This window comes from Hyla sarda, chromosome 8 (genome assembly GCF_029499605.1).
Source record: "Hyla sarda isolate aHylSar1 chromosome 8, aHylSar1.hap1, whole genome shotgun sequence".
In the NCBI taxonomy this organism is placed as follows: domain Eukaryota; kingdom Metazoa; phylum Chordata; class Amphibia; order Anura; family Hylidae; genus Hyla; species Hyla sarda.
In genome coordinates this window covers 201,014,077-201,038,508 of record NC_079196.1, presented here as the reverse complement: position 1 = coordinate 201,038,508, position 24,432 = coordinate 201,014,077, and the positions used below count along the sequence as shown (strand labels likewise).

At 42.5% G+C, this 24,432-nt stretch overlaps 1 long non-coding RNA gene across 2 annotated transcripts in view; it reads left to right on the top strand.

The window, feature by feature from the left end:
- Positions 1–24,432, top strand: part of LOC130285126 (uncharacterized) — a 116,842-nt gene that overhangs the window by 37,621 nt on the left and 54,789 nt on the right. For both annotated transcript variants that reach the window (XR_008847259.1, XR_008847258.1), the window contains exon 3: positions 16,598–16,778. This is a non-coding gene — a long non-coding RNA (uncharacterized LOC130285126). The remainder of the gene's footprint in view (positions 1–16,597; positions 16,779–24,432) is intronic.

Here is a 24,432-nt window from a genome sequence, read left to right as displayed (position 1 = left end):
TGTTAAGCTAGGTTTAGACTAAGGAATCTCTGGCCAGAAATATTTTAGTGTCAAACAGATCAAGTTTATTAAAAAGGGTCAGTTAGCAGTACAAAAACATGGGTTATTATCGGGATGCAATCCGAGTGAAGAAAATGCAAACCATAATAACAACAGAATTACTAGTGGTGAATTAGAGCAGTACAGTGGCCTTGACAGGAATACGGGTACTGTATACCAAGTAATAGGTTAGGATATAGACAAGGAATATCGAATCTCCGGGCAACATGACGAAGAAAACCAAGGAGACCATATCTTGTTAAAATTATCCAACGTATCAGTGCGCATAGCATTGATCCTTTCAAAAAGCATAATTTGATTGATCCTATCCAGGACTCTGTCTACTGAAAGAGTGGGAGATTATCAGCTGCCCGCTATATGGATCCTGGCCGCCATCAAGATGAATTGAGCCAGTCTAAACTGACTGTTGGGCATCCTGCACGGCCGCCTGCTAAAGAGACAAAAGGTAGGGAGAAAAGGACAGCGAGACGAAAGCACAGAGCGAAGGATAGCAAAAATTGAGGTCCAAAAGGATCTGACCACGTCACATGTCCACCATGTGTGGAGCATGGTACCCATTGAATTGCAGCCCCTGAAACAGGTCGGAGGGGAAGAAGGAAACATAGAATGAAGGCGGGTCGGTACATAGTATGCCCTATGTAGGATTTTCAGTGAGGTCTCGGTGAGGGACACCTGCCAGCTCCCCCTACTCAAAGTGTCGCAACAATCCTGCCACACCTCTAGGGGCATTTCAATCTGCAAGTCTGCTTCCCACTGTCTCATAAACGCCAGCTTGGTGTCGGGCAGGGGTGAATTCAAAAGGCTGTATATGATAGCTATTATCCCCCTCCTAGAAGGTGAGTATAAAAGAAGGCGTTCAAATTTAGTCAGCTGGGGAATGACACAAGTAGGAAAGAGGGAATGTAGGTAAGAGAATATCTGACAGGTGCGAAGGTGTTCTGAGGGCGGAGGAAGGTATTGTGACCTGAATTCAGTCAGGGTTATAAGTCTGCCGCGTTGGTGAAATTTATTTACAATAAGGAGTGACTGTTCTGAACACCATGAAAAGTTCGACGTGTCCAAACCAGGAGGAAAGAAAGGATTGCGAAGAAAAGGGAGCATAGGAGAAGGACAAGACTGGAGAGAGAATCGGAAACGGACCAACCGCCAGAGCGACAGGGAATGTAGCGTAAGAAGAGCAGAGTAGGGGACATATTTTCCCACCGAGGGGACCGACCATAGCAGAGAAGAGAAAGAGTGTGGGGAAATGAGTGAAGATTCCAGGCCAACCCCTAGCAGTACCTCTCCCTCTGCCATGAACCGGGCCAGTTGGCTCAATCTAGCAGCGTAATAGTATTTCAGGAAGTTAGGAACCGACAATCCTCCTAGCCGCTTATGATAATGCATTACATTTCGCGCTATTCTTGGGCTCCTAGACTTCCATATAAATCTGAAAATGTCAGATTGGAGTGTCTTGATGTCCGCTGTTGAGACCGGAACAGGCAGGGTGCGAAACAGATATAACAATCTGGGCAAAACTACCATCTTAATTGCATGCACCCTGCCTATCCAAGACAAGTATGGGAGATCCCAAGAGCGGAGATCCTGTCTGATCGCTCGAAACAGTTGAGGGTAATTAGCACCATACAGGGAGGCAATTGCAGGGGTAAGACGCACACCAAGGTAAGGAAGGGTTGTGGTGGGGGGGAGGAAAATTAAAATTAAGGGAGATGAGTTTTTGTGTGTGAGAAGTGTGTTGAGGTATAGAGACTCCGATTTAGAGGGATTAATCTTCAGGCCGGAAAGGGCAGTAAAGTTAGACAAAACAGAAAATAGATTAGGAAGGGAAGAAAGAGGGTGAGAAAGCGTTAGCAAGAGATCATCGGCAAAAAGGTTCAATTTAAACGTAGAAGGGCCAATGGTGACTCCCAGAATTGAATGAGAATCCCTGATCAGGGTAGCCAAAGGCTCCATGATCAAGGCGAACAGGGCCCTGGAGAGCGGGCAGCCCTGCCGGGTGCCTCGTCCTATTTGGATGGGCTTAGGGGAAGACGTGGGCAATTTAAAAAATGCGGAGGGGACAGAATACAAGAGTTTAAGAATGTGAACAAAGGAGCCTCCAAAGCCCATCACCTCTAATACATCCCATAGAAAGTTCCAAGAGACGCTATCGAAAGCTTTCTCGATATCCAACGATAATAACAGAAGAGGAGATGAGCTAACAGATGCCCAATGCACAACATCCAAAACCTTCCGGATATTATCAGCGGCCTGCCGGCCAGGGATGAGACCCACTTGATCGGCATGTATCAACCGCGGCAGAATTGGGTTTAACCTGCGCGCGAGGATGGATGTCAGGATCTTTGTATCAAGGTTAATCAGGGAGATGGGTCTATAGTTAGAGACAACAGAAGCATCTTTATTGGGTTTAGGGATATCAGTTATAAGTGCGTCTAGGTAGGGAGGGATGGGGCCCGAGGTAGATAATTAAATAAGGAAACTAAATGGGGAACAAGGAGGGGGTAACATTTTTTATAATATTGGGCTGACAGGCCATCGGGACCCAGAGCCTTGCCCAATTTCAGGGAAGAAATAGTGTCTAATTCCTTCTCGAATGTTATAGGGGCATTGAGGGAGTCAACTTCAGAGGCGGAGAGAGTGGGAAGGGAAAGAGAATGGAGGAAAGAGTGCAGGCGAGAAGAGTAGTGGGGCAGAAGGTCCATAGGGGAATATAAGCGAGAGTAGAAGGAATGGAATGCAGCATATATACGATCCGGATGTGAGGTGGGAGAACCAGGGCGCAACTGGATAGAGTGGACATAGTTAAGCTTCTGACGCTGCTGTAACATACGTGCCAGCAGCTTGTCAGGCTTATTCGCATACCTGTAGTATGTCGCATTGGTCCAGCGTAAAGCCTTCTCAACGTTATTAGAAAGCACTGTATCCAGTCGCAATCTGGGCTCCTTAATGGCCCTGGTCAGGTACAAGGAAGGATTCCTCTGGTGTGCTATAGCCAGCCTAGCCAGCCTGTCTTGCAACGTGTGTTGGTGTCTATCACGATCCCTCTTCAGTCTAGATGCCAGAGAGATCAATCTCCCCCTGACATAGGCTTTGTGAGCAGACCACACCCAGATCAGGCTGGCATTTGGGGTAGCATTAAGAGAGAAATACTGGCTCAAGTCATCCGAAATTGATTGTTTAACCACAGGATGCAACAAGAGAACCTCATTAAGTCTGAGTAATTGGTCCGCCCACAAAGTCAAGGTCAGCAAATACCACGTCAGGGTCAGACCATGGCGAGGCAATATGCCGAGCATATAATAAGTTCGGCAGGGAGGGTGTATTAAGTAGGATCCAATCAATCCGCGTGTAGTGTTTTTGTGACGGAGAATAGTAGGAGTAGCCCCTACATGGGCCATTATGTTCTCTCCAAGCGTCAGCGAGTTGTAGGGAACGGAATATGGAACACAGTCTATGCTGAAGGGCCTTAGATCTAGAAAGAGGGGAGGGAGAAGACCTGTCCAAGGAGCTGTTAAACACGAAGTTAAAGTTTCCCGCCCAAAGTAAAATGTCATAGGAGTAGGAAAGAAGAAGAGAGAAAAGAAGAACGAAATAGGATTAGGAGTGGGAGCGTAGGAATTAAGCAAACACACTCGCTTACCGTACAGGGAGCCCAACAGCAGCACGTATCTACCCTCCTCGTCACGGTGAACTCGATCAACCTCTAGGGGGAAATTATTATGGAGACAGATGAGAACACCTCTACATTTAGTAGTAAAGGAAGACATATAAAATCTAGAATAACGTGGGTGAAAATAAGAGGGATGAGATGACACTGTAAAGTGGGTCTCTTGGAGACATATAACATCAGGTCTATGTATAACATAATCACGAAAGGCCTTTTTCCTCTTATGCGGGGAATTAAATCCCCTTACATTATGGGCTAAAAGCCTACACATGGTTACAATAAGGGAGATGTCCTAGGAAAACATAACCATCACCCTGGACTAGTAAGGCCACACAGTACAATCCACGAACAAACAGAACAAAGCAGACGAACACAACAAAAAACAGGTAAGTCCAAACGGAAAGCAGGGTCCCATATTACAGAGGCCCAGCGTACTTCCATCCTCAGCCGAGGTCGTGGGGTGCACTAATCCAGACTCGCCAGCCTCCAGCAACGGGGAAAAGTCCAGGTGGAACAAGAATGAGAGGTATTAGAGCCGGTCACAGTCAAGTGGTCTCCTCAGTTCCCATACGTCGTGTAGATTTGCGCCGCGGCGATGGGACTTTCATCCAGGTGCGGGACGGCCTTGGTCTCCTCTGGGGTAATGCTGATGCCGGAGGTAGGTCAGGAGCAGTCCATGTAATACCTTCCTTGGTCAGCGCCTCCTGCGCCTCAGATAGTGTGCGTAGCAAGTAAGAATGGCCCTTGAATTGGAAGATTAAGGAAAATGGAAAGCCCCACTTGTACTTGACATTCTCCCGAGATAGGGCAAGCGTTACATGGCGAAAGGAACAGCGTCTCTCGAGTGTGGACGGGGAGGGGTCTGAATATAGACGCACATCAGCAGGCATGCCCGGCAGGGCTGTCAGATTGCGGGCCGCATAAAGGAGAGGGTCCCTCACCTTGGGGTAGTGGAGTTTGAGGATCACATCACGGGGTATGTCAGACGATCGGGGCCTGCCCAGCGCCCGGTAAATTCTATCCATACGCAGGAGTTCCGGCTCGTACTGCGGCAAGAGGGCCTGGAACATGGAGTCCACAGTAGCTTTCAGGTTAGTCTCTGACTGAGGCAGGCCGCGAATGCGGATATTCGCTCTACGCGAGCGATTCTCCAAATCCTCAAGTTTCAATTCCATGTTAAGCAGTTTTGCAGCTTGGGAGTCAATGTCCTTGCGGTCTGTTTCTACTGCGTCGGTCAGGTCGTCAAGCTTGTTCTCAGTATCAGAGACGCACTGACCCAAGTCCTGCAGCTGTGCTGTAAAATCGGCCACCGCTTTCTGAAGTTCTGCTTGAAAGAGCTGCTTAATCTGGCGGAACATCGTAGCGGGATATCTGCTAAGCGTCGAGTGCGCCCTCCTCCTCAGACGCCACATCAGAGCGTGGTGGGGAGGTTCCTGCCGCCATATTGGAGCGGGGTGAGGTCTTGAAGAAGTCCGGTATGGACTGTGAGAGACGTTGTGAAAGATGCTTATTGCGAGATCTGCCGGACCGGGACATATCCAGAGGCAATCAAGGCGAGACCTGTCGCTGTAGGAGCCCTCAGGGCACTGAGTGAGGCTTGTTAAGGCGAGAGTGGCGCGGAGCTCACATCACCAGCGTCTCTTCCGGTGAGCCGCGCACATGCGCCCTGGCCAGGAATATTTTGGCTGGAGATTTGGATAGCGGCTGACTTTGACTGAAATAATCGATGCTAGGACCATGTGGACGTTGCTGTCCCTATAGACAGAAATATATTCCATGCATATTGCGCAGAAAGAATGATGAAAATCATTCCTTTGGTGGAGGAATGGAAGAGCAATGGAAATTCAGTAGTGGGAACCAAGCCTTAAACCACAGGTTGAGCACTCATCATCTGTACTTTCTTTTTTTTCTTTTTCTTTTTTTTTTTTGTGTGTGATTTCTTTTTTTTTTTTACATTTTGCTGATAAATTTTTCACAGTCATCTTCCTTTGCAAAGTCTCAGCTGTGACACGTACAAGTGTTTATTTAGACTTGGGTTGTAAGCTCCGTGGGGCAGAGAACAGCAATTTCCTTTTTAAGCCGCAGAATGAATTCCCTTACATTGTCCCAGTCTATAATACATACGGGCTGAGGCTGTATAAATAAGCTACACATGCTCAGTATTTAGGTGGAGGATCGCTGTGATCGTTCCTAGGCATAACGTTAACACTCCTTTCTGTCAAGGCAATAAGTCTATTCTTATCCACAACTGAAATAACACCGGGAACCAGTGTCGGTGACACAGTGGTATAATTCATACAACTGCTGTTTATTTTCTTACTTGTCTCTAATTTCTTACAGACCAGGCTGTTTATAATGAAGTGTTTGTATCGTCCACCCCCCCCCCCCATAGTCTGTATTAGAAATAGATGAATGCTTTATACCAAAGAGGCAAGCCTGTTCCCTGCATTGTATCATAGCTGTGACGCATTTATAGCAGAACAAATCCCAACAGTTTCAGCGTTATGCCCCCATATAAAATAGAAATATGGGGGCACAACGCTTATCCCCTTAGGGACTCAGTCCATTTTCACCTTAAAGGGGTACTCTGGTGTTTAGACATCTTATCCCTATCCAAAGGACAGGGGATAAGATGCCTGATCGCGGGGGTCCTGCCGCAGGGGATCTTGCACACGGCACCCCGTTAAAATCAGACCCCGGAGCGTGTTTGCTCCGGGTGTGATTACTGTCGATTACGGGGCCGGAGCAGTGTGACGTCACAGCTCCGCCCCCGTGTGACGTCACGCCCCCCCCCCCTCAATGCAAGCCTATGGGAATGACAGCTCAATGCCTTTCCAGCAATTTCAGCTGGTCATGAGCAGGATTTAGATCAGACCCGGAGCGAACACGCCGCGGGGTCTGATTTTAACGGGGTGCGGCGTGCAAGATCACGGGGATCCCCAGCGGCGGTACCCCTGTGATCAGGCATCTTATCCCCTATCCTTTGGATAGGGGATAAGATGTCTAAACGCTGGACTACTCCTTTAAGGACCCTTTTTTGCAATTCTGACCACTGTCAATTTATGCATCAATAACTCTGGGATGCTTTTACCTTTTATTTTGATTCCGAGATAGTTTTTTCATGACATATTCTACTTTAATATAGTGGTAATTTTTTGTCGTTACTTGCATCCTTTCTTGGTGAAAAATCCCCAAATTTCATGAAAATGATGAAAATGTAGCATTTTTCTAGCTTTGAAACTCCCTGCTTGTAAGTAAAATGGATAGTCCAAATAAATTATATATTAATTCACAAATACAATATGTCTACTTTATGTTGGCATCATAAAGTTGACATGTTTTTACTTTTTGAAGACATTAGAGGGCTTCAAAGTATAGCAGCAATTTTCCAAATTTTCATGAAAATTTCAAAATCTGAAATTTTCAGGGACCAGTTAAGTTTGAAGTGGATTTGAGGAGCTTTTTCTATAAGAAATACCCCATAAATTACCCCATTGTAGAATCTTAACCTCAAAATGACATTCAGAAAGTTTGTTAACCCTTTAGTTTAGGTGTTTCACAAGAATAGCAGCAAAGTGGAGGCAAAAAATCTAAATCTGCATTTTTTACACTCGCATGTTCTTGTAGCCCCATTTTTTTTATTTTTAAAAGTAGTATAAGGAGAAAAAGCCCCACAAGATTTTTAGCCCAATTTCTCTCGAATATGGAAATACCTCATATGTTGACATAACGTGCTCTGCGGGCTCACAACATGGCTCAAGAGGGAAAGAGCAGCTGTGGGATTTTTTAAAACAAATTTTGCTGTCATGGTTTTTGGGGGCCATGTTGCATTTAAGAAGCCCCCATGGTGCCAGAACAGCAAAAAAAACAACAACACATGGCATACTATTTTGGAAACTATACCCCTCAAGGGGTATAGTGAGCCTTAACACCTCACAGGTGTTTGACGAATTTGCGTTGAAGTTGGGCGTGAAAATGGAAAATATGATTTTTAACACTAAAATGATGGTGTTACCCCAAATTTTTCTTTTCACAAGGAGTAATAGGAGAAAATGGACCCTAAATTTAAAGCACACTTTCTCCGGATTAAAAAAAATGCCCCATATGTGAACGTTAAGTGCTCTGCTGGTGCACTACAATGCTCAGAAGACAAGGAGCAAAATTTGGCTTTTTGAAAGAGAATTTAGCTGAAATGGTTTTTGGGGGGCATGTTGCATTTAGCAAGTCCCCAGGGTGCCAGAACAGTAAAAAAAAAAAAAAAATAATAGGAGAAAATGGACCCCAAAATTTGAAGCCCAATTTCTCCCAATTAAGAAAATGCCCCATATGTGGACGTTAATTGCTCTGCTGGTACACTACAGGTCTCAGAACAGAAGGAGCGCCATTGGTCTTTTGAAGAGAGAATTTTGCTGAAATTGAAGTGGCGGTCATGTGCATTTACAAACCTTCAATGGTGCCAGAACAACAGACACCCCACACAAGTGACACCATTTTGGAAACAACACTCCTCCAGGAACGTAACAATGGTTACAGTGAGTACTTACACCTCACAGGTTTTTGAACAGTGGGCCGTAAAAGTGAAACATTTTATTTTTAACACTAAAATTATGGTGTTACTCCAAATTTTCCAGTTTCACATGGTGTAATAGGAGAAAATGGACCCCAAAATTTTAAGCCCAATTTCTCCCAATTAAGATAATGCCCCATATGTGGAGTTAAGTGCTTTGCCGGCGCACTACAGGTCTCAGAACAGAAGGAGCGCCATTGGACTTTTGGAGAGAGAATTTTGCTGAAATTGAAGTCAGGGGCCCATATGCATTTACAAACCTCCCATGATGCCAGAACAGCCGAAACCCCACACATGTGACACCATTTTGGAAACGACACCCCTCTAGGAATGTAACAAGGGTACTTACACCTCACAGGCTTTTTGAACAGTGGGCTGTAATAGGGAAAAATTAGATTTTTTGCACTATTGATAGTGTTACCTCAAATGTTTCATTTTCACATGGGGTGATAGGGCAAAAGGCCCCCAAAATTTGTAGTGCATTTTCGCCTGAGAAAGAAAATTCCCCATATGTGGATGTATAGTGCTCTGCGGGTGCACTACAATGCTCAGAATAGAAGGAGCGCCATTGGGCTTTTGGAGTGAAAAGTTTGTTGGAATTGAAGTCGGGGGCCATGTGCGTTTACAATGCCCGCATTGTGCAAGAATAGCAGTAACCCCACACGTGTGACACCATTTTAGAAACTACAGTGATCCCCGACCTACGATGGCCCCCGCATACAATCATTTCAACACACCATGGTCTCTCAGAGGCAATCATATGTTGAAAGCAGCATCAACATTTGATGCTTTTATTTGTCGGGGCCATTGCATAAGCGGCTATCCGGCAGCACAGACTGCTTCAGCTGCCGTCGGCTAGGCATTTAATGTGCTCCGGTGAGTGTCACTCACATGTCTCCGACGTTCCAGACCGTCCTCTTCATGCTCCGCTGCATGGGTGTCGCTCTCCTTCATCGTCATCATGTCGCCGCGCACGCCGTCCCGTCATCCAAAATCAGCGACATGCGCAGCAACGTGATGACGGCAACAGACATCAGAGGAAACCCTGACAAACCACATTCAAAGTCAATTGGACCCTTTAGGGCCCCTTGGTGTCCATTGTGCAAGATATCGTCCAGCTTCCATGTTTGTCTCTGAAACACACTCTGCATCTGAGCTCTGCATCACAGATGTGAACTTAGCATATGCCTTGGACCCCACATCTACAAGGCAATATGCCCTCTTGTATTACATAAACTACAAACTTCTTCCAGAACTACACAAGCCATTCACTCCATAATTAAACTCTGAAAAGTAATATTTTTTTCTCACTTTTTTTTAACCCATCAGACATAAGTTCATTTCCTAAGCCCCTTTATTTTACCTTTACATTCACTTTTTTCGTTGCCAGCTGTTTTTCTCTTTATTTTGAGCTCTTTACATTTCGTTTTACTTTTTTCTTCTCTTCACATTTGTTACTTTTTTAATCTCGCTACCTCCTATTCCCAGAGCCCCCCTTGTATCCCTGTATCTTTTCATCTCCTGCTGACATTTGGTGATAGAGCTGGGTGACAGTCACATTGATATGGTAATGAGGCAATGAATAGAATGAGAGGGTGTTGGGGGGTCAGTGCCAGCCCCCCAGTGTGTGGCATAGGGAGTAATACTGCTTGGCAGCACCCCTCCATCTCACAGGGGATGCCATTGTGCTAGGCTGGCACAAAAGACATGGGGTGGCTGTGGGCTAGACAGTATCTCTTATTATCGTCTTGCAATCTAAAGAAAGAAGTTCTATAATGAAACATTGCTCTTAAGGATAACATCACGTTAAAATATAACTACTCATGGGTGGTCCTAACCTTTTAGCCACTTTCACCATTCATGCTAGCCAAGATTAATATTTTACTGTAGACTGGTAGTGAAGACACTCAGACAATTGGGGGTTATTTACTAGCAGGCAACTGTACAAAATCCCATAGTAACCAATTGAGTATTCCCCTTCATTGTTTTGTGTGAACATCAGGTTGTGGCAGAGTTTTTTTAAACTTGTTTTTAGGGATTAAGAATTATTGGGGCACTGCATACTGCCTATTGTTTGCACAGTCGGCATACATGTAGGTAACCTTGGTAAATATTATAGGTCTGGTTGCTCAGAATTCCGGTAAATACAAGGAACCTGGCCATTCTGTTGCTTTTAGGAATTTCTAGTGTTGCTTATCCAGGATTTTGTGTGCTTTTTTATTTTATTTTTTTAATACTACTGCAGTTTTTGATGCAGTTTTTTGATCCAAAGTCAGAAGTGGATCCGGCAAGAAAGTCTTGAAAAGTAAGATAAACCTCTCTAAATTAGGGGACCAATCCAGGCAAAATTCTGCTGCCCGGAAATAACATAACATACTTGGACATGCAGGCTAATGCTCCTTAGCTTGGAATTAATCATGCTGTTTTTGTTTTTTTTCCCCCAGAATGGCTTTTTAAACCCATTCTCTATATACTCACATTTGGCTTTGGCTCAAAAAAATTGTGTTAAAACTGCGTTGATATTTTTCCAAAAAACGCTGTGTGTGTGTGTGAAACCACACTACATAGTGAAGAAACAAATCTAGAAATTTCCAAAAGCAATATACTGGCCTGAACAACAAGACCTATAATATTTACCAAGGTTACCTACATGCATGCCAACTGTGCCAACAATAGGCGGTATGCAATTACATGACCTTACGGCTTACAGGTCTGTTCACACATACAGTATCCCGCACACATTTGATGCTGCAGATTTAAAGCTGTGTTTAATCATTTAGTTTACATTTAAAGACATATAATCTGCATTTTCAAGTCTGCAGCATCAAATCTGCTCAGGATACTGTACATGTGAATACATCCTAAGAGTAGGGTACATGTAAATACATCCTAAGAGTAGGGTCACAAGTCCTGTTTTTTGCTGCATATTCTCCAACCCATTGAAGTTGCAGAAAATACGCCCTACCCTAAAAGGGGTTTTCAGGGAGCTGAACTGCAATAAGGCTTGATTCACACTAAGTTTTTGCAGTACCTCACTGGTATCCATCAGCATCCCGCCAAGAGAGGCCAATGTATACTGTGGTGTACTGCAATGGGCCCCATTTATTGTAATGGAATGTAGTCACCAGACTGTGGGCCTACTTAATAGCAGTATATACTAACTTTACGGGACTCAGTAGTGCAGCAGACCATGCTGTTGACTCGCATTAAATTAGTGTACACTGGTGGAAAGTGGCCCGAATGTAGTCACTGGGTGATTACATTGAGGCCGTTGAAATTAATTTAGACCAACTACAGTATGCCCCAGTATACATTGGCATCACTTTCTTGTCAGATTGCCAAGAATAGTAGTGACATATTGCATAAACACAGTGTGAACTAAGCCTAACCCAGCTATATCACTACACAATGAACAGAGCCAACTGGTTCCAGCCTCATTGTGTGTATGAATGGGTGATTGGTGGGGAAGCCAGGTTTCAGCACCCCTCCAATCAGAAATTGATGGTGAATCCTGTGGATAGATTATAAATGTTGCCTGGAAAAACCCATAAGGGTATGTTCATGTGTTCATCACAGCACTTTCCTACTAGTTACCCTTCTACCTGACAAAGATAGGTTGGTCTTCCATTTGCACTACTGCTCTGGAAAAATGAAAGCTGATTTTTTACTTTAGTTCCTGTGATCTCCAGGTAGTTTATGATCACATTTAGTGTGTTTAAAGGACATTATATTAAAGCAATAAGACATCTGTAAAAAGCAATACTTCTTTTGCTGTTTGGGAGGTTGAACAGATGACCATTTGCTTTATAATACTACGTTATGCAACCACTGATGGGTCATGGACAACCCAAATCAGACCTTAGTCTTACTTGGTCCCCATGAGTATTATTATTCAGAAGTTTTTCTGCAAAAATAACAATAAAAATGATGATAACGTTTGGGTTACCCATCCTTAAAAGCTGTTGCTTTATGAATGGGTTCTTACTTTGTGGTTTCCCTGGCAGATAAAGAGTTTGGCCCTGTGCTCACCCTGAAAGGTAAAGGGTTTATGGCCCAGTGGTTCCCCTGGCATGGGCACACAGAGATGAGCGTTTTGCTTAATCCTGTGTGACCAATCTGTCCTCACTCAGAGCTGCTCTCCAAGGGTACTTTGTCATGCTAATCACAGCTTGCTGAGTGAAAGGTGTGTGTCCTGCTGTGTGTGTTTGTGCTGCTCTCTATACCCTGCTGTGGGCTTATGTTTTCCTGCTGCGTGCTCCCAAATATTTATGCATCATAAAAATTGCTACATACATGTCTGTCAATGGATTTCCCCTGCTGCATTTGTGAATCATGTGCTCCCCAGGCCCTGTCCCATAGAGCTTCCACTATTGGGAACTTAAAAGTTTAAAACAGCTGTATGCAAGCTGGTATATATGTCTATGCTGTGCAACAGCAGTTTTGGGTGCATGGTCAGCCATAGGAAATAAAAAAAGATCTTATAACCCTTTTTTAGAGGATACATGGCATAAGTGAGCTATGTACTGTCTACTGTTTAAAAAAATTAATTCTGGTCCGTGTGCTGAATTCTTTGTGCATGTCCATAAAAAACAAACAAACATTGTTTTGTTTAACTGGGCCTTTAGAAATATGTAATGGAAATTACCTTTGACTTTAAAGTGACTTTAAAAAAACAAAACAACAACTCAAAGTTCTCTGGTCATTGGGTTTACTATGCTTACTTTTAGCCCAGCATTGGGGCCTAAATTGAGCGGACTAATTTTATCATAGTAATAGTTCTTTAGTTGTATAGCGCACACAGATTACGCAGCTGTGTATACTCAAATTGGTCCCTGTTCCAATTGGAGACCTGGTCTTTTTTGTACCTTTTCTTGTTATATTTTGTTGTGCTGTATTTTAACCCTGAATAAAACTTTTTGAATAAATAAAAAACACCTCATAGACCTCAGGTATGCTGATCATGGGGTTCCTTTCTTTCTGATTGACTGTCATCACAGAGAAAGAACGTCTAGTGCCCGTACATGGCTCACTCAGCTTTCCAATGAGAGATTGGCAAACCTGATTAGAAACAAAGGACACAGCATTGAGCAACGCTCTACTTCCTGTATTTTAAAAAAACCTTGTCATCCAATGTAATTGTCATGACCGACTGGGGGACAGGGAGAGTGAGCCCTAAGTTGTCCCTAGTGACACTCTCCCTGCCTACTTGCCCATCCTCCCTAAGGGATGATCGAAAACTTTTAGCCGGTCCCTGCCTGCGCTAAACTTCAGTGGCGTAAAAACACATAATATACATAGTCGGCCAGAACAGAAATGGAAAACTACTAGACAACCAGATATATCAAACAGGATACAAATACTAACAGGGCAGAATATAAACAGGTAAATTGATAAGGAAACATAGGACACTGTTCACACTGGGACACAGAACAAACAAACTGGACACCCCACTCCACAAAAGGAGTAGCAATAAATAATAAAGCCAAATAGACTACTGGCCAGCGGGCTCACTCCACCGTGTGGTCAGGATGCTGACCCAGTAGGAAACGGAAATATAAAACACAGAACTTCATAAAAACGAATACAAGAATACCAAACTCTACAACGTAGAGGAACACTGGTCAGGATACTAGACAGGATATTTCTCAAGATACAATACTAGAACTGAATGAGTCTTAATAGACTCTAGGACACCAAACAGGAATTATAAAAACTCAATTCCCCAGAGTCCCATTAAAGGGGTATTCCAGGCAAAACCTTTTTTATATATATCAACTGGCTCCGGAAAGTTAAACAGATTTGTAAATTACTTCTATTAAAAAATCTTAATCCTTCCAATAGTTATTAGCTTCTGAAGTTTTCTGTCTAATGATGATGTCACGTCCCGGGAGCTGTGCATGATGGGAGAATATCCCCATAGGAACTGCACAGCTCCCGGGACGTGAGTCATCAGAGAGCAGTTAGACAGAAAACAGCATCTCAACTTCAGAAGCTAATGGATTGAGATTTTTTAATAGAAGTAATTTACAAATCTGTTTAACTTTCCGGAGCCAGTTGATATATAAAAAAAAGTTTTGGCCTGGAATACCCCTTTAACCCCTTTAAGGACGCAGGTTTTTTGAGTTATTGCATTTTCGTTTTTCCTCATCACCTTCTAAAAATCATAACACTTTCAATTTTACACCTACAGACCCATATGAGGGCTTATTTTTGTGCCACCAATTGTACTTTATAATGACATCAATAATTTCACCACAAAATTTACGACGAAACCAGAAAAAAAATATTTGTGAGGCAAAATTGAAAAAAAAAAAAACACACCATTTAGTAACTTTTGGGGGCTTCCGATTCTATGCAGTACACTTTTTGGTAAAAATGACACCATATCTTTATTCTGTAGGTCCATACGGTTACAAGGATTCCTAATTTATATAGATTTTATTTTATTTTACAACTTAAAAAAATTATAACTACATGCACCAAAATTAGTATGTGTAAAATTGTTATCTTCTGACCCCTATAACCTTTTTATTTTTCCGTATACAGGGATATATGAGGGCTCATTTTTTGTGCCATGATCTGAAGTTTTTATCAGTACAATTTTAATATTGATGGGACTTTTTGATCACCTTTTATACATTTTTTTTAGGGTATACAAAGTGACCAAATATACTGAATTTTGGACTTTGGATTTTTATTTACATATTTTTTTTTTATGGGAAAAGGGGGGCAATTCAAACTTTTATTAGGGAAGGGTTAAATCATATTTATTCCCTTATTTTTTTACTTTTTTTTTTGCAATGATATAGCCCCCATAGGGGACTATAACATGCAACACCTTGATTGCAAACACTGATCAATGCAAAGCCATAGCATTGCATTGATCAGTGTTATCGGTACTCTGCTGCTCCAGCCTGGATCTCAGGCATGGAGCAGCAGAGTGACGATCGGACGGAGGGAGACAAGGTAAGCACCCTCCCGCTGTCCTCTCAGCTGTTCGGGACGCTGCGATTTCACTGCGGCGGTCCCGAACAGCCCACTGAGCTAACCGGCGACGCTTTTCTCCTGTTTTAGATGCAGCGGTCAACTTTGATCGCGGCATATAAAGGGTTAATACCAGACATCAGCCGGATCGGCGATGTACGGGATTAGCTGTGGGTCCTGACTGCTGATAGCAACCGGGACCTGCCGGGTATGAAGCACGCTCAGCTCCTGAGCGTGCTTCACATAACAGGAGCCGGCCACGAGCGTAAGTTTACGCTCATGGTCGTTAAGGGGTTAAATGGTCACAGGGATGTCTTGTTACAAAAACTCAGAAAGTAGATATAAGAAAAAACACAGGACGGAAATACAATCCTAAAAACCAACTAAAGTAACACAGACTAAAATAAATGGAGCATGCTATTTAACCATGGCAAAAAAAAACAGATAAAATCACAAGATAAATACACAGTAAATGCTCAAGCAGACATAGTGGCATTATTGCACAAAAACAAAGTGTATTGCACTAAACAGACATAGAGTATTGCACAAGATAACCAGCACAGAATACAGACTGAGCTGGAGTTATATAGCCACACCCGCCTAGCACATGGGTTAAAGGATTGACTATTCCACACCTGGAAAGGAAAGCACAGAAAACAGATATTGCATGAAAAACAACGTCTGAACAGGGCCTAAAACTGAAAAATGCAAAAACAGAAAAACGGCATTACAGTAATGCATCTTTTTCTCCTCTACTTTGAACAATCTTTTTTTGGTAAAAAAAAAAATCTCTGGGTGATAACATAGACACTGTTAGCCCACTGCTAAGACACAAATGGATCAGCTGTAATTTTTGGCAAAAAGTTTTTTTAAATTCTCTGCAGCACCACCTCATGTACAATTAAAGTGTACCTGCCATTTAGAAAAACTTTTGACATGTTACAGAGACTGGTTAGCGTTTCTGAGACCCCCACCAATCAGGAAACCGAGCGAGGAGAACCATGTCACCCTCCATAGACCCCGAACAATCAAAAATGTTTCTGTGACATGTCAAAAGCTTTACTGGGACACTTTTGGCATTACACATGTCCCATTAAAATCTGTGGGCTTACCATGTACTGCCCTGACATGCCAAATTCACCAAAGTAAGATATGTTCTCTCTAACCAGTCTCTCTTCTAGGTTAAAGATGAGGGCAGTACAAATAATTGTAGCCCAAGTTACCAAAGGGTTAACTAAAGCCAGATCTCCAACTTCAAGTATTCTCTCATAAAGACATGGTTTTATAAATGATCTAATACTTGGATGTTCCTTCCACAGGTGTTCTAAGTGGGTGGCAGAGGATGGGGACAGAGTGGCAAAGAAGGACAGGGAGACAGACATCTAGGGAACTTTCTCATGAATATCAGCACCCGGCGGACAGAGACAGGAGGATTTCCTTGATATTACCTGGTATTGACAGACATGTGGCGTATATGTGTCTGCAGGTGTCTCTCTGCAGGTATGTGTGTGTATTTGTTACACAAGCACTCACTTCCTCTGCACATGCAGATGTGTCCTTTCTCTGTATTACCAGCCCCCTTCCGCATATTCCATTACTCTGTTTTCTTATGGCCTCAGTCAGAGGTGTAATGTTTATATATTCAATACATCTGGCACAATAAAGTATATTTTAACAGTCATAAAATAGATGTTAATAGTCAAGTCACAAGCAAAGACAAATCTCTGATTATTTAACATTTATTGACCCATCCATGTTCCAGCTTTAGATTACTGATGGATTTAAGGAGGACTTGGACATTTCAGACATGACAGACAGACTTGCAGGAGGAGAGCCATGGAGTTGTTCAGGAGATCGCTGGGAGTCTCAGCGGTCAGACCCCATGATCAGACACTTATCCCCTTTCCTGTGGATAGGGGATAAATGTTAAAACGCTGGAGTACACTTTTAAGGGTACATTCCCACACGGCGTGTTTGCTGCGTATTTGCTGCTGCATATTTTATTTTCTCTGTTGAAGTCAATGGGTAGGAAAATACGCAGCACCAAATACGCAGCAAAATACGCCGTGTGGGAACGTACCCTAAGGGTGCATTTACACTCATTGACATGCCAATAATAAATACAGCTGTAGACCCGCAACTTCAAAAATGCATGGTGAAGTGGCCATTGTATGTATGTCGTAGTATATCCACTGTGCACATGCACACAAGGACTTAAAGAGGTGATTCACTAAGTGTATATTTTACAAAACTGCAGCATGGCCTTGTGTTAATGGATCCATTCCATATAGGCTGCAGTTTTCCCATATGACATTACTCATTTTGCATGTTATATTTACCTAGAGTTTTTTCCATTGCAACAGATGTTTGGCTCCCTACTACATCCTTACCATCACATGTAAATGTACCCTTATTCTTATCAGAGGATAAAATACATTAATGTATACAATTACAGGGGGTTTTTAAGAAATAAAAAAATGATTTCCTTTTGCATCATTTATATAGTAATGTGCCATGGAGCGCTGAATTGGTTAAGTACCTGCTGAGTTAAGTTAAGGGGCACAAGATTTTCATTAGCCTGAGTGACCTGAAAATAGCTGGCAAGCACCAACCCATGACAAGCTAAATGAAAACTTGATCTTCCTCCTCCCTCTGCAGCGACCATTCATAGCATATGCTCCTATGAAGGGTTAACCAAGAGATGGTTTTAGAGGTACATTCTTGAGATTGAAGGAAGATGCTTAATACTTATGTCTTCAGTGGATCTAAGTAACTTGCTGGGGTCATTCATTATATCTTGTTTAAAGTAAAAATTACATTATAGTCTAAAGATGTTTATAGCTGCATATACCCTGTAAGACACCTGCAAACATTGTGGATCTATCATTTGTTTATTACACTGTGTCTGTTCTTCATCTTGCTTGTTCGCAACAAATGTATCAAATTATCGCACATACCATAGTTTAATACATTTGTCACAATTAAGCATCACGTCTAAACTAGAAGACATAACAGGACTGGAGTTAACTTATGCAAAAATTGTCACTTTTATTTATTAAGTTGCATTTTATAAAACTTGTATAAATGCTCTATATAGTGAGATGTTTTAAAGAGCATTAGTTGGACGTGTATGCATGACAAAAGTCAAAAATTTGTGCACAGCCAGGAGATTGGGACAATTTCATATTTGACCTTACAATGATCTTGACCAACTTAAATAATACAATGACCTTGACCATACAACTTAAATAATACAATTTATATACAATGAGAATTAGAGAAATTCTCGTTGTACAAAAAAACAAGATCCTCTGGTCTCATACACACAATCATATAACATCTGGATCAAAGTTAGATGGATCTACAATATGGCTCCCATAGTTTATATAAGTAAAAAAGATCCTCCGGTCTCATACACAAAATCATATAACATCCGGATCATAGTTATACGGATCCACAATATGGCTCCCATAGATTGAATAAAGAACAATATCCTCCGGTCTCATACACAAAATCATATAACATCTGGATCAGAGTTATACGGATCCACAATATGGCTCCCATAGATTGAATAAAGAACAATATCCTCCGGTCTCATACACACAATCATATAACATCTGGATCAGAGTTATATGGATCCACAATATGGCTCCCATAGATTGAATAAATAACAATATCCTCCGGTCTCATACACACAATCATATAACATCCGGATCAGAGTTATACGGATCCACAATATGGCTCCCATAGTTTAAATAAGTAATAAGATCCTCCGGTCTCATACACACAATCATATAACATCCGGATCAGAGTTATATGGATCCACAATACGGCTCCCATAGATTGAATAAAGAACAAGATTCTCCGGTCTCATACACACAATCATATTATACCAATATCAGAGTTGTATGGATCCACAATATGGCTCCCATAGATTGTCATGGATTTGTACTGCACCTGTATGCATGCCATTCTATAGTAAATTATGGCATGTTTCATCATAAAATCATTGCTTCTACAGATGAAGCTATGGTTGCCTAATGCAGGTACGACGAGGCCTTGTGGAGGTTCCATATAGCAGTACATGGAATGCCTACAGTTCTGTAGTATGGACCTATAGGGACTCCACTCACCGCTGTTCAGGATTAAGGCACGTAGCTTTACATGAGCCCTAAAAGCTGAATTCTAGTTTCCCTGGATATTTTGGATACTGATCCTGTTCTAGCTCCTTCCAGTCTTCCAGTCCCCGGAGTCACTTCATTCATCTCTTGCTTGTGTAAATATTATACAGACATTTCAAACAGCACCAATACTTTCCCTTCCAGTGTCTGGCGAGGGCTTTCCCCTGTATGAGAAGCATTAAATGACTGCAGTCAGCTCTCTCGTAGTGTCTGCTCACAGACCTCACACATCATGGGGCATTAGCTGCAACTGTATGATCATCTGTAATAATGAAGATGACATCTCGTTCATTAAAACCCAAATATCCATTGACACAGACCTGATATAAAATAATAAAGTCAAATGTTTGTAGAGATTAAAAGGCAAAAACATGTAGCTCCCTGAGCCCCAACCTGCAATTTTGCAGCAAAGAGAGGTTAAAGTGGTCTTGGCATTGCCCATATTGTGCCGAACAGCGTTTTGATCAGTTAAATTAATGCGTCTCTCTTAGAATAAATATTTTCACAACGCCTCTGCTCCTCTGATTCTACATGTAAATGCCATGTCTTTTATCATCCTTTTATCTTATACTTTCTCACCATCACACCCTCTACTTGTTTCAACACTCTCTCTCCGTCTCTCTTTCCTCACTCCATCATCCACATACTAGTCTCTAGATAAATATTACTATTATCTATGTTTTTCTCCAAATACTACAACCCCTGGCAAATATGACGGAATCTCCAAACTTAGAGGATGGTCACTCAGCTTTTTTATTTCATAGCCAAAACACAAAATATGATACAAAAATACTTGTTTAATAGCTGAACATGAAACCTCATGAAACATCCCTCAAACACATGAACACAAATTATTATAATTAATGTCAGATGTTTTACCAGATCAAGTAGAGGAAACTATTATAGAACCATCAACAAAAACGTCTAAATTAGTTCTTTGTTTTTCACCTCAGCTTCCATGACACCTGAATTCTGTGAGGCTCAGGCTTCAGTAATAATAAACGATCTTCGTCATCTCGCTGCTTCCAAGTGGTGACAGATCAACTTTACTGCATGAATTCTTGTCATGAACCTTTTCTTTTTCTTTTTTAAGTTCTACCATAACTTTTCAGTTGGATTGAGATCTTTTCTGGTCATGTCATTCAGACGATCAGTCTTTGCTGAAAAAGAGGCCTTATCATCCTGAAAAAATTACTATATTATCACCAAACCACTATTTTCAGTGGAATCAGGAAGTTTACAAAATTGCCCTGTCCACCTGTGCATTGACTGCTGAGGTAATTGTTACTATCTCCCCTTGTTTCTTGCTTACTATGTATCTATCTCCATATCATAAATGAAGGAACGAGTGTTCTTCAGGCATCATCTTTATATGTTTTATTAGAATGGCTCCAAACATCAGTTCCTTGGCCAATACATGGGTGATTAATCAGTGATATCACTTCGACCCAATCTTCCACACTCACATGTTTATTCTCTTAAGCCCCTTATAACATTTAGGCTAGGTTTCCACTTGTTTTTTTTTTTGTACACCTAAAAAAACGCCAGCAAAATGCCAGAAAAACTGCCACAGGTTTTTCCTGAGTTTTGGCAGTTTTTCTGGGATTTTTTCTGGCGTTTTCCCTGGTGTGTGGAAACAGACAAATTTGTACCCTGTTGCAATTTTTTCACTGTCTTCGGGGTACAATTCTGTGGGTCGGATGCTGAGCGCCCGGTCCACAGAGTGTAAGGAGATGAGGAGGGATGTACAGCATCACTACTCACCTCCCCCGGCCGTATAGTATACAGGGGGGCATAGTGTACCCGTGTATACTATACAGGAGCCGGGAATCCTGTCACTATACTGACAGGACTCCCTGCTCCTATTGCCCCTTTGGGCGGCATACAGAATATACAGCTATCTATAGATAGCTGTATATAGTGTATACAGAACAGGAGGTCTACTTACCACCCTCGTTTCTGTCACCGCCCATCCGTGTAGCTCCGCCCCTAGTGATGACGTAATTAGGGGCGGAGCTACAGACGGAATTCAGGCTATTCTGAAGCTCTGTTGCCATTGTCCGTTTTTGATAATGGGAACAGACCCTTCTGCCAGTGTCTACCCAAACAGGAAGACTCCAGCTGTTGCTAAACTACAACTCCCAGCATGCCCAGACAGCCAAAGGCTGTCTGGGCATGCTGGGAGTTGTAGTTTTGCACCAATTGGAGGTTCACTGTTTAGGTAGACATTGCATTATGGGCACTCTCCCCTGCAGGGAGCCCAAAAAATGTCCTAACCCATTTTTTGTGTTTTTTTTCCTTCTCGTTTCAGATCCGTGTATGCAGAGGATTACGACGGATTCGATGGATTATGACAGATGAACTTGATTTTTTTTATTTTAAGAAAATGGTTAACGAGGGCTGTGGGGGAGTGTTTTTTAAAATAAAAAAAAATTTCCAATGTGTTGTGTCTTTTTTTAATTGAATATTTAGACTTAGTAATTGAGGCTGTCTAATAGATGGACTCCATTACTAAGCCGGGGCTTAGCGTTAGCCCCAAAAACAGCTGGCGCTAACCCCCAATTATTACCCCGGTACCCATCGCCACAAGGGTACCGGGAAGAGCCGGTACCAACAGGCCCGGAGCGTCAAAAATGGCGCTCCTGGGCCAAGGCGGTAACAGGCTGGCATTATTTAGGCTGGGGAGGGCCAGTAACAATGGTCCTCGCCCACCCTGGTAACGACAGGCTGTTGCTGCTTTGTTGGTATCTTGCTGATACTGAATATACTGGGAACCCCTATGCGTTTTTTTTTCATAAATAAATAATAATAAAAAAAACAAAAACATATAGGGTTCCCCCTATTTTCAGTATCAGCCAGATACCAACCAAGCAGCAACAACCTGACGTTACCAGGGTGGGTGAGGACCATTGTTACTGGCCCTCCCCAGCCTAAATAACGCCAGCCTGTTACCGCCTAGGCCCAGGAGCACCATTTTTGACACTCCGGGCCTCTTGGTACGGGCTCTTCCCGGCACCCCTGTGGCGGTGGGTACCGGGGTAATAATTGGGGGTTAGTGTTTTTGGGGCTAACGCTAAGCCCTGACTTAGTAATGGATTCCGTCTATTAGACAGCCTCCATTACTAAGCCTTAATATTCAATTAAAAAAAAGCAACACATTGGAAACAATTTTTTATTTTAAAAAACACTCCCCCACAGCCCTCGTTAACCGTTTTATCAAAATAAAAAAAATCAAGTTCATCCGTCGTAATCCATGGAATCCGTCGTAATCCTCTGCATACATGGATCTTAAACGAGAAGAAAAAAATAAATAAAAAAATGGGTTAGGACATTTTGTGCGCTCTCTGCAGGGGAGAGCGCCTATAATGCAATGTCTACCTAAACAGGGAGCCTCCAATTGGTGCAAAACTACAACTCCCAGCATGCCCAGACAGCCTTTGGCTGTCTGGGGATGCTGGGAGTTGTAGTTTAGCAACAGTTGGAGTCTCTCTGTCTCGGTAGACACTGGCAGAAGGGTCTGTTCCCATTATCCAAAACGAACAATGTGAACAGAGCTTCAGACTTACTAGCCTGAATCTCGTCTGTAGATCCGCCCCTAATGATGTCATCACTAGGGGGCGGAGCTACACTGACACGCGGGGACTGGACGGAGTTAAGGGGACTTCTCCATCTTCTGTATACACTATATACAGCTATCTATAGATAGCTGTATATAGTGTAAACCGCCCAAAGGGTTAACCTACACTGTCCAGCAGTGTAAGTTAACTCTTTCCTTGCCGGGCTGGCTTAGCGCACAGCGCATCAGCTGTTCTCCCGGCTCTGTAGCCTTGAGAACAGCTGATCCCGACAGTCACTTCAGGAGGATCGCAGCGGGTGTCAGGAGAAGTGACATCCGCTGTGATCTGTCCCTTACTGCAGGTACTACTGCTCCCAACATGGAGCACACTCTGCTCCATGCTGGGAGCTGTAGTACCTGCATTAATAGACAGATCACAGCGAGTGTAAGTCCTCCTGACACCCGCTGTGATCCTCCTGTATGATGGATAGATATGGGCGGCTGCTCTCCTATGGTCCCCTGCACTGACGTATATATACACCTATTCATATTTCCCACAGAGTTGTGATTGGCTGGAACCATCTGACCAATCACAGCTCTCTGCAGGAAATATGAATAGGTGTATATACACGGCATTGCAGGGACTATAGAAGAGCGGCCGCCCGCATCTATACATTATACAGGAGGATCGCAACGGACCCCGACGATCTTTCAATTAGTACAGGTAACTACTACTCCTATCATAGAACAGTGTGTTCCATGCTGGGAGTAGTAGTACTACCTAAAAAATGTACAAAAAATAAAAAGTAAAAAATACACACATTTTTATTATTGCCGGCTAGATTTTTAGTGCCCTACCCGCCCACATAAATTTAGACCTGTTTAAAAATTAATAAAAATGTTGTTATAAAAAAGATACATTTTGTTAAATACAATTTTTTCCATCACTACTGTATCTTTTTTATTATTATTTTTTAATGGTACCCTACAACATTTTAATAAAAAAGGTATCTCCATCACTTTTTTGGATCGCTAAAGTACAAAAGAGAATAAAAACCGACTGAAAAAACACCAAATTTAAAACACACATGGCTTTTTTCTTGGCGTTTTTTCACTCCCATAGACTTCTATGGAAGAAAAAGGCCAAGATTTTACCGAAAAAACGCCAAAGTCTCGACAAGAGGTCGTTTTTTTTGCCAAGGAGCCCAAAAACGCCAAAAGAATTAAAAAAAACGCCAAACTGAAAAACACCAAGTGGATTTGGCATTTTGCTGTTTGCTATTGACTTGCAGCTAACATCTGGCCGCAGCGTTTTTTCACAAAAAAAACGCCATGCAGCAGAATGGGCGTTTTTATTGGCATTTAAAAAAAAAAAAAAAACAAGTGGAATCCTAGCCTTATTCTTGTCACTTTGATG